The sequence below is a fragment of the Poromitra crassiceps genome (genome assembly GCF_964638095.1).
Source record: "Poromitra crassiceps genome assembly, chromosome: 19".
NCBI lineage: Eukaryota > Metazoa > Chordata > Actinopteri > Beryciformes > Melamphaidae > Poromitra > Poromitra crassiceps.
In genome coordinates this window covers 12,169,249-12,181,652 of record NC_139646.1, presented here as the reverse complement: position 1 = coordinate 12,181,652, position 12,404 = coordinate 12,169,249, and positions in this window count along the sequence as shown.

Below are 12,404 nucleotides of genomic sequence, written 5' to 3'. Positions count from 1 at the left end.
TTCTACACACACACACACACACAAAATGACAATACAAAATGAATACAATAAGATAATTTATAGTGCGACAGCTAACCTTGTGAGGCCATCCCTTGTCCGTTGAAAATCTCCACATAGTCCACACAGTTCCCCAGCACGCTCACAGCCTGCACCTCAAAGTGAGTGAAGGCTATGTGGATGCTTTTGGCTGAGGGAATAGTGATTCGCCATGTGCACACACTCAGGGCCGGGTAGTCGTTGGGCCAATTAGGAGAGGTTATCTCTCCCTGTTCAGTGTGGAAGCTTCCTCCACAGGGAGCTGTGTGGGCAGGGGCGAGGGGGGGGGGACCAGACGAAAGGATAGGCAAGGAGAGGGGAATGTACAAAGAAGAAGAAAAGAAAAGAGAGTGAGAAAGATTTTAAAAGCTGAACTATATTACAGGCAGTGTTAGGCAGTAAAGTAATGTAAGGTGTTACTGTAATTTTGTTACTTTCCCAGTAACTAGTAATGTAAGGGATTTCCAAAACGGTCATTATATTACAGTTACTACATGTAATCCTCCGAGTGACTTCAGGTTACTGCATTACTTTCTCCCGTGCTGGCACAGGGCTAAAAGGAAGTGTGGAGGTAGGTCTGGCTATGCGAGGTTACTGCGTTGTTACTGCGTTGTTACTGCGTTGTTACTGCGTTGCCAGAACGTGATTCGTTTTTGGTCCTAGGTAGGCGAATAAATAAAAAAGTGTGCAGTTTGGCTGATTGTTGACTAAGGTTAATTATTGTTCCAATAAAGTGGATTCAGTTCTAAAAGGAGCTGGTGAAACAGGTTGTACGCCACTTTTTCGGAAGGGGGGGCAGCGAAAGTAATATAGTAATATAGTAATATAATAGTATAGTAATAAAGTAACTAGTAACGTAACTAATGACTTTTGATACCAATTAATAAGTAAAGTAATTGTATTACTTTTTAAATGAGTAATAAGTAATAAGTAACTAATTACATTTCCTAAGTAACTTGCCCACCACTGATTACAGGAGACACATTTGTTTTTGTCCTTTTGCCGCAGAGGCTTCGCCCTCAGTGTCGTGTCTTACCCTCTGCGGGGTCCACTGCCCTCCAGGTGGCGCTGAAGCCTGTCTCCACCACCCTGTCATTGGAGGAGAAGCTGATGCGCAGTGTCTCTCCATCACTCACCACCTGAGCGGGAACATGGCTGCAGTAGGTGCCTGAAGAGAGGGCAACACGCTAATGTTAGGCTGGGAACATCTGTACCTCCTGCCCTAAGACTGCTGACTCCAATAAGTAATAACTAATAAGCATAAGCATTGTATTGCTTAATGCCCTTTTCAAAACATACGATTTACATATAGTAATTTCTTTGAATAAACTGTCAAATAGGTGTATGGTATGATAGTTAAAATGAACTTAAAAGGCGAAGAAAAAAATAGGCGACACTATATCACAAGAGTCACAGTAGTAGGTTAAGAGCTATGCCTGTCTGCACATACAAGCACACACATATGGCATATGGGACAGGTGTACACGCACACGCACACACACGCACACACACACACACACACACACACACACACACACACACACACACACACACACACACACACACACACACACACACACACACACACACACACACAGGTGCATGTAATGGGCTTTATGCTGTACCTAGACTCCCTGTATTGTCGGTGAGGGTGACTCTGTCATTCATGCACCACTCGCTCTCCTCCAGGGAGAAGTTGTGGAAACGGAGGTGGACCAGTTTGCCGGTGGGTGCACGGATGTTCCACTGGCAGCGGGCTTTGTTGCTATAGCTGCCAGGGTGCCCCATAGAGGACAGGGTGCCATTTGTGCCAGTCAAGTCCTTTGGTCCACCACAGCCAGATGCTACACAGAGAGAGGTCAGAGTGACAACCAGCAATAAGTTGGGGTTTTTGTCCATATTTAGATGCTACTGTACATTAAGCAGAAAGAAAGATGTCACATGTTTTATTGTTGACAAATAGTCTTCCTGGCAGCATATACTGCATGGCAACCACAGAACTGTTTTTGACCAGTTTGGGTCAGTTGAGGCCAGCTGGCGCCGTACTGTGCTCATTGTAGAGATCTCTGCGGAGGACGTTCTCGATCCAGGGGATGTAGGCAGAGGAGCGTGTGAACACAGACGGCTTCTTGTTCATGATGCATCCAATAGGGCCAAAGCTGGTGATACCGTGAACCTCCCAAGGGCTGTTGGCCGCATCCTGGCACACCAGAGGACCACCTGAGTCTCCCTGTCAATGAAGATCGCATGGGCTTTAACACCATCAGCATGTTATTAAACACCAGAAGATCTGAGTTTAGAGGTATGAAAGAACTACCCTGCTCCCAAGATTTCATTTTTATTGGTGTTCAGAATGCTCCATAGTCAGCAGAACTCACTTATTAGTCGTGCGCAAACAGAACTTGTTTTACCTGACAGACAGACTTGAGCTCGTCTGGCAGGGTATAGCCACAGCAGATCATGGAGGTCTTGACCTGGAACCACCACCAATCTGCCCTCTTGCAGGTGTCATGGGGCACAACAGGCAGGGCGACCTGGTTAAGGGCCTCCGCAACTTTGGCATTCAAGGAATCACCTGATAATCATACACATGTACAAAACAGTGGAATAAGGCACTTTGGACAATTTTGGAAAATAACAACATTCAGATGGAGATACATGCAGTGGAGGGTGCAGACACTGGACGTAGTTGCATCTTCAGTCCAGCAGAGGGCATGCAAGCTATTGCAGCGCAAAATGAATGAATTTTTTTTTCATCAGCAAGTGAACACAATATTGCAGTAAAAAAAAAAAACAGTGTCTCTTGAGTTGGCGGTTATTGTATTGTTTCATCTTTTATATATATATACATTTTTATTTCCATTATGGTTTCACTATATATATATATATATATATATATATATATATATATATATATATATATATAGTGAAACCATAATGGAAATAAAAATGTCGTGTGATTGTGAACATGCAAATGCGTGTTGCAGTCTACATATGAACATGAAGCCCAGAAACAGCACCGGTCTCGTCTCCCCAGCCCGTGGCGTAGCACTTCTTCCCCCCTGGTAGGACTTCCTCCTTGGAAGGCAGGCAGGCAAACGAGATCTCCTGATTGGGCGTCACCTCCCCGTCCAGCCTGATCAGGGCGATGTCGAACTCCACGGTGGGCACGGTGGGGTACTTGAAGCCCTCGTGGCGGTAGATGCCACTCACGTTGAAGCACTCCTCACTGGGCTCTGTGTAGGTCAGGTTGTGTTTGCCAAGGCACATGCGCCAACGCTGCAGCTCGTCCGCGTAGCTGGGTGGAAAATCAGCAGCACATCACACGAATCAATAATAATACATTCAACAGAGTACAATGGACACAGTCAATACACGTTATGATGTGCAGTGGTGCAAGGCTGCATGTTGAAAAAGAAAAGGAAAGCTGAAATGCATGCCAATGCCCAGTATAAGTAGACAGCTGCATTTCTCGAATACATGCCTTTGTACTGAACATACACAGCATATTGTGAGTCACCCCTCACCACACCTCTATAGTACAGTCTATGTTTGACATACGTGTGTGCATCCTATTCAGCCATTCAACAGAAAGCTATGTAGTGCACAGCCTCCACAGAGCATCATCATCATCTCTCTCTCTCTGACAGGCTCTTGTCAAGGCTCTGTGCACCATTAGCCAAGGCAGAGATACATCACTAGTAATGAGGCATCTCTTTGGTACTGTAATATGCCTGAGGTAGTAATGAGGCATCTCTTTGGTACTGTAATAAGCCTGAGGTAGTAATGAGGCATCTCTTTGGTACTGTAATAAGCCTGAGGTAGTAATGAGGCATCTATTTGGTACTGTAATAAGCCTGAGGTAGTAATGAGGCATCTCTTTGGTACTGTAATAAGCCTGAGGTAGTAATGAGGCATCTCTTCTGGTACTGTAATAAGCCTGAGGTAGTAATGAGGCATCTCTTTGGTACTGTAATAAGCCTGAGGTAGTAATGAGGCATCTCTTTGGTACTGTAATAAGCCCGAGGTAGTAATGAGGCATCTCTTTGGTACTGTAATAAGCCCGAGGTAGTAATGAGGCATCTCTTTGGTACTGTAATAAGCCCGAGGTAGTAATGAGGCATCTCTTTGGTACTGTAATAAGCCCGAGGTAGTAATGAGGCATCTCTTTGGTACTGTAATAAGCCCGAGGTAGTAATGAGGCATCTCTTTGGTACTGTAATAAGCCTGAGGTAGTAATGAGGCATCTCTTTGGTACTGTAATAAGCCTGAGGTAGAAGCACAGGCACAAATAAGTGCCTTGTGAGATCACGCAAATAGGCTTCAAGAAACTTCCTGGCTTCAACTTTGGAACTGAAGTGCACAGGATTGTGTCACAGCCCATAAAATGTTTAAAATTTATTTCACTGCAATAATCAGCGCCCAGAACTATCTCTTTGTTTTGAAGATTAATGGCTAACCTTTTCATTCTGAATTTCTTTTATGGGTGCTGAATGTGAAGACCATAAAATATAGCACTCACTTTATGAAGCAGTGTGCTGCTGTAAGTACCCAGTTCTTATGAATAAGAGTACCACCACATGTGTGGAAGAACGTGGGTTCTGGACGACTGGCCGGCCACACCTGAAACACACATACCGGTACATGTAAACACATACACACACGCACCAAACATGCAGATCAGCCAAATTGTCAATGTGTCAATGTGTGCCATGTATAACGACTTCAACTTCAAACAACTTTATTAATCCCACAAGGGGCAATTGGTTGAAAGTTGTTTGACGGTTGAACAACAATTCAATTTGAACAATGATATTGTAAATTCTGATCTCTGATCTGATTGGTGGAGTGTCTCACCTGCATGGACACTTGCCAAGGCCAGGAGTGAGGCTTGGCTGGCTCTCCATTGACAATGCGAGTGGTGACAGTGGGAGGAATAGCCGGCTTCCCACATGGGCTGGGCCAGTCTGGGCAAAGAGACGCGATCTCGGTTAGCCATCTTGTGTATGTGTGTATGCATTTGTTTATGGTTTACTGTGTGTGTGTGTGTGTGTGTGTGTGTGTGTGCGTGCGTGCGTGCGTGTGCGTGTGTGTGTGTGTGTGTGTGTGTGTGTGCGTGCGTGTGCGTGTGTGTGTCTGTGCATGTTGTGTAAACAAAGATTGAAGATACTGTACATATCTGCAAACAGATACTCTCCTATGTTGTACTGAGGATTTCAAACATTTGCTCTGGGGATCCACATTTTTTAAATAATCTTTGTCACAACCAAAACTGATATTGGATGCCACTGTGAGCTGTGTTGCTCTGCTTCTGGCCTTTACTGACCTACCAGCCCACAGCGTTTGATTCAATCCCTCTTCATACAGACATAGAGATTTGACCTACCAGCCCACAGCGTTTGATTCAATCCCTCTTCATACAGACATAGAGATTTGGGGATCCTAATCTCCCTCTGCTCCTCAAGCAAAAACAAAATTGGGTCCCATGCTGTTTGTGAGCCAAACTGCTTGTCATGACATCACCAGCAGACATCTACACATAGCCAAAAAAAGTTCCCCTCGGTCATTAAGTTAAGTTAAGTTAAGTTAAGTTAAGTTATCCTATTCCTAGAACTAGGAGCAGTGGGCAGCCACTGTGCAGCGCCCAGGGACCAACTCCAGTTATTTTGCCAGTACCTTGGTCAGGGGCACTGACAGGAGTATTAACCCTAACATACATGTCTTTCTTGATGGTGGGAGGGAACCGGAGTACCCGGAGAAAACCCACACGGACACGGGGAGAACATGCAAACTCCACACAGAAAGGACCTGGGACGGACCGGGTTTCGAACCCGGGACCTTCTTGCTGTGAGGCAACATTGTTAACCACTGAGCCACCGTGCCGTCCTAATCTGTTCATCCCACTCATCCCCCCCCCCCCCCCCCTCTATGTATCTCTCTCCTCCCCTTGTCCCACCACACACAGGGCACCCCTGGACGAAGCCTGGGTGAAAAAGCTGGAGGCAGCAGAGTCCATCTATAAAACTCTATTTCAGCAATCAGCTTGGCAGGAGCCTTGGCCCCCCCCTGGCAGGAGCCTGCACTAGGCCACTTCACATTGTGTTCTCTGCACACCAAATCACCTTGCTTTAGTGCACATCTGGAGGGGTAGCGGTGGTGTGTGTGTGTGTGTGTGTGTGTGTGTGTGTGTGTGTGTGTGTGTGTGTGTGTGTGTGTGTGTGCGTGTGTGTGTGTGTGTGTGTGTGTGTGTGTGTGTGTGTGTGTGTGTGTGTGTGTGTGTGTGTGTGTGTGTGTGTGTGTGTGTGTGTGTGTGTGTGTGTGTGTGTGTGTGTGTGTGGAAGCCTGGAAGGCATGAATCAGATGAAAATAGGCCAGGCTTTTTCACAGCTTCTAAGGGTCTTTTTTTTTTAAATAGATGGCGGTCGATGTGATTGATGATAAAGAGGATCGCTCTGCTAAAACTGTGTACACAGTGTGCAGGAAGTGATGATGTGTGAGCCGAGATGTACGAGAAAAACAAAACATCAAATTTAACGAGAGCAAAAGTTTGGATTTTGAATTGAATTATGCAGTGACCAAAAAAGATTATTTAAAGTAGCCATAGGCATGCATGTACATAATGTACATAGACATCAACATCACAAATGTTTTTATTTGTCTAAGAAACAAATTTCAAGCATTTAAGCATAAGTGTTTAAATGAAAACGGCTTTAAAATCATGAAAAACATTCAATCCAGTGTGTGCAAAATTTTGACTGGTAATAGGGTGCATCGCTATAATAACAGTAATCTACATTAGGCACTTAAAAATAACGTGCAGTTATGGTCAACAATGCTAGTTCAGCAGCCACACTATGGCTATGGTAGAACTATGTGACATCTAACTGTAGTAATCGTTTATTGATCATGTTTCTAACATGTTGGCAGAAGCGGTATCCCACTGAGACAGATACTCCACCTATGGGGATGTCATCCCAGGGGTTGGGCAGAGCGGGCGGTTCGGTGGGGGGTGGCTGGTCCCTGTCGGTTGTCCAGTAGGCCCTGAAGCCTTTGGCCTCCGTAAACAAGTCCACGTGGAAACGCATCATCAGCCTATTTCCTTTTGTCTGGAGGCTGGCAGGCAGCGTGGTCCCACAAAACGGACCTGAAATGGGTTAAAACGACAACAAACTGTACATGATGAATTGAAGTAAAGCGTTACAGTGATTAAACACTGCACTATATTAAAGACAGCTCTATCTTCTTAAACAGTGTTTAAAACAGCTAGAACTAGAATTATATTAATAATTAGATATGAAATGGGTTAGTGAATGCATGACTAAGGTGTAGCTTGCAATTTCATGTGTTCGATACACACAATTTATTTATTAATTTATTGCGACTGTCTGATAACCTGACGCTGCTCGATGGTTACGTTGCTAGATGGTTTGTTTTTCACATGACCATCTGGGGACGAGTCGCGCCAGGAAACCGTTTCAAAGGGCAGACAAACACCTGGCAGGTGATTGGATGAACAATCTGCCTATCACGGGCTCACTCTCGCTGGCGTCACGCCAAAGGTTTCGGATTGAAACCAATAGATTGGCGCGTGGCAAAATGGATTTGTCGTGTGATTGTGATCTCATGATCTCACGTGAATCCAGCTCGCAAGATTAACTGTCTCATTGATCATCCTGAATATGCAACTGGTTTCAGGATCAGCCGCCATTATATAAGGATTTCCACAAACCCACTCACCGTGCTTTCCTATCAGCAAATTGTCCTCAGTTCTGATGTCGTACACCATTAGGTTATCATAGCAACTGCCAGTTAGGATATCTTTGGCTTCTAGGTCGAAGTGGGTGAACGTCAGTGTGATATTTTCCCCCAATGGCACGACAATATTCCACATGCACTCAGTGTTGGCCTTGTAGTTCATGGGCCAGTTCTGGGACTTTATAACCCCGCTTTCCTCAGTGGAAGACACACCACATCCCTGGATCTCTGTAATGGGAAGAGGAACAGATACTGTACAATGAGAAACTGTGTGAGGTGTGTGTGTGTGTGTGTGTGTGTGTGTGTGTGTGTGTGTGTGTGTGTGTGTGTGTGTGTGTGTGTGTGTGTGTGTGTGTGTGTGTGTGTGTGTGTGTGTGTGTGTGTGTGTGTGTGCGTGTGCGTGTGCGTGCGTGCGTGCGTGCGTGTGGAGAGTGTTGGAGAGTAAATAGAAAAACAAACACAATATTTTCGGAAGTATGAAAAAAGAGCAAACAAACAAACAGAGAATGATGTGCAGCAGCGGGTTTGTTTTTCACATGGTACTCAGTCTCAAGTTATTCTCTTCTGATCTGTTTTGGTTGTCGGAAGGTCATATGTTGAGTATGCTTTTTGATAAGGACATTTTTGTTTTAGCCAGATTTATAGAAAATGCCTGGCGACTAAGACAGGGAACATTGTACCCAGTATAATTGTTGTTGTGTGGCCATCTTGGCTATCTTGGCTATTGTAAGTATGATATAGTGTCTTGTAAGCCCATATGGGCTGGGCACCCTAAGGTGCATGACACTTAAATAAAAATATCAATCAATCAATCATCTCTTGCCTGATAATGGTGATGAAGATAGGAAGTTTTATCTTGCGTTTACACAACACAGGTACCCTGACCTGTGCCTTGCCCAATGGCCTTGCCAGAGTTTCCATGCCGTGACTTCTCTCCTGTTATGTAAGTGAGATGTTTTATGGATAGTCATTATGGGTGGCGGTGGTGACATGTGCCTCAGGTGTGAGTGTGTGTGCATGTAGACATATGTGTGACCTACCTGTGATATCTTCAGGATACAGGTGTGTGTGTCCGTGCGTGTGTGTGTGTGTGTCCGTGTGTGCGTGTGTGTGTGTGTGTGTGTGCATGTAGACATGTGTGACCTACCTGTGATATCTTCAGGATACAGGTGTGTGTGTGTCCGTGCGTGTGTGTGTGTGTGTCCGTGTGTGCGTGTGTGTGTGTGTGCATGTAGACATGTGTGACCTACCTGTGATATCTTCAGGATACAGGTGTGTGTGTGTCCGTGCGTGTGTGTGTGTGTGTGTGTCCGTGTGTGCGTGTGTGTGTGTGTGTGTGTGTGTGTGTGCATGTAGACATGTGTGACCTACCTGTGATATCTTCAGGATATACGGCCTCCCACCTGGCAGAGAACCCTCGGTCTGCGAGGCGGCTGTCAGACTGAAAGCTGACAAACATGGTGTCACCGGCGCTGACCACCACTGGGGGAAGGATGTAGCCACAGTGTGTGCCTAGAATAGAATAGAATAGAATAGTTAACATTCATAGAATAGTTAACTACAGAATAGTTCTCCAAGGTATGTTGTTTGCACATGTTGGTGCACAGGTAACATGCATACTGTAGCAATCTGGGGACCCAGAGTCTTATCAGTCTGAGGACTAATATGACTCTGGGACAGACAATATTTTGGGTTTTCCGCTGTAGAGCGGACGTCCCGCCTCTTCCGTCATTGTTTACATTCCGACGACATCTCATATGCGGCTATTTATTATTACACACACACAAACACAGTCATATGTACAGACACGTCATCTCAAAGCTTATACGCCATAAAGATAATAATGGTTTCAGACTTTTTCAGGTTGTGCTTTCAAATCAAGAACAAAACGTTTATTTTCAGTTCTATTTCACAAATCTGAATCTCACTCACACAGACCCCCCCCCCCCACACACACACACATACACACACACACCTTCCACTAACATAACACACCTCTCCAACACTCTCATTACCCGTCCTTGAGAGGGTGTGTGCTTGCCTTGTACCTCAGCGCTTTAGTCCTTGAACGCTTGAACGCTCAGCAGCAGATAAAGCTGTATCAGCCCCACTGCAGCCACTGGAGTGAATAATAAGGAGTGGCAATTTACAGTTTGCTGGCTTCTTTGCGAGGAAGATCCTAATCATCATCTTTACAGCCGGGGGAGACAGTCAGGCATGCTCGAGCGCTAAAGCTGCTAGCCTAGTAAGGTGCAACAAAGACAAGCCATGTTCCCTCTTTGCAGATGCATGTGGCCTGCTTGCTGGGATGTTTGTTTGCCTCGTGTGTCCCCTCGGTACCTGACCTCCTAATTTCTAAATACAAGGGGAAGGAATAGTTGATAGCCTTTGCTCCACAGTGGCTGATATTTAGGCTCCACAAAGAGGGAAATAGCAGAGACAGCACAGATAGACATCCAAATCGATGCTTTAAGATGCATCTGGAGTGAAGGCAGAAAGTTAGACATGTTGAAATATACAGAATTTTAGGTAATCTAGAACGCCTACAGCGGTCATTTTGACCTTTTTGAAAATTACATAATGTACAATAACTTTGTTGAATTAAAAAATACAATGCTGCTGGTACCCGACTTTTCCCAAAAGTGTATGTATTTTTAAATAGTTTTTCTATGAATTACACAAAAGGCAAAGAAAATATAATTTGAGTCTGAGAGAATTGGGCTTGAGAGATCTTTGAGTTTTGTGATTGTGTGGGAACCCATATCTGTGTATCTGTATATGTATGGTATGTGTGTGTATATGTCTCTGATGGTTTATTTTGGCAGTTGTATAAGATAGTAAGTATTTTGGAATACTATTTTTGTGCTGGAAGTATAGGGGTGGGCGGAGGGTGGGGAAAAAAACCACAAGAAAACGACAACAATAACAAAAAGCTTGTCAAAGTTTGTGAGAAAATAATATCTTTTGTTGAATAAAAAATATATTATAAAAAATAATAATGATGTCACTGATGACATCACTGATGATGTCATAGACATTGTGACATCATCAGTGGGACAACGGTCGTTCTAGTAGTTATGGAATTCTGGTCCTTCTATTGTTAACAAACTGACTTGAAATTGACATTGAAGATGATTTTAAAAAGCGCATGGCTCACCTAGTGTCTTATAATTGTCTGAGATGATCAGCTTGTCCTCTTCGCACTGGCCAGTCTCTCCTGTGATGGCCATATCAGTGACGTGCAGTTTAACCAGGAGGCCCACGGGCACAGATATCTTCCAGGAGCAACGCAGATGAGCAGGATATGCCATTGGGAAACCCAAGGACTGGATCACTCCCTTACGTCCATGGAGTGTTTCCGGACCGCCACATCCTGACTCTGTCAATTGCAAAATAATGGAAATGATATTCACACCTCATTATGCAAATTGTTTTGAAAGATGGGGTTTGAGGTAAAGGCGGGGGTTTCTGTGCATCTGAGCTCCAGATAGTCCAAAAGCAAGTCGATCCGACAAACGGTTCTCGAGATACGCGAAGGACAGACATACAGACAGTCCTGGAATAAGTCCAAATTGCATGAAATGTGCCACCATACTCCATCGGGGTCCGAGCAGCGCACTCCCCAAGTTTGAAGTCACAATCGGACAAATGTTTCTCGAGATAAACTGCTTTTTGTGTTGCCAGCAGGTGGCACTATGTCAAATTGCAAGAAATTCAGCGCCGCACTACTTTGAGTTCCCAGGAGCACACTCCCCAAGTTTGAAGTCAATCGGATGAACGGTTCTCAAGATAAACCACTTTTTGTGTTGCCAGTAGGTGGCACTGTGCCGAATTGCACAAAATTCGGCACTGCTCTATGTCAGGTTCCCAGCAGCACACTCCCCAAGTTTGAAGTTGATCAGATGAATGGCTATGGAGATAAAGCGCTTTTTGTGTTGCCAGTAGGTGGCGCTATGCCAAATTGCACATAATTCAGCTCCCTGCACTTCCTTGAGTCCCCCTGAGTGCACTCCTCGAGTTTGAAGTCGATCGGACGAACGGTTCTCAAGATAAACCACTCTTTGTGTGGCCAATAGGTGGCGCTGTGCCGAATTGCCCGAAATTCGGCACTGCACTGTCGAGTTCCCCTCAGCACACTCCCCAAAGTCGATCGGACGAATGGTTCTTGAGATAAACCACATTTTCTATGTTGCCAGTAGGTGGCGCTATGCCGAATTGCACAAAAACAGGGCACTGCACTGCACAATAGGGCACACTCCCAAGGTTTGAAGTCGATCCGACCAACGGTTCTCGATGGCATGCAGCAGATGATGCTCATCCATAAGCAGTGGTGGAAATGGCCAGGTTTTACTCTGGGAACCCTACTTACACAGGATGCGGGTTCCCGGAATTGGTGTTGCCCTAGAGCAGAGGTTCTCAAATGTTTTTCAGCCAAGGACCCCTTATAAGATAGAAAATATACCGGGACCCCCTCATTCTGATTTGTGATTTTGGGCTCAGCTTGTTTCCACAGTAACGTGCTTGACATTTAAATTGATAGGTTTGTCAGAATGTAATCCATGAACCATTTTAGATTTGAAGCATAACATATTTTCTCAACAGTTTAACAACTT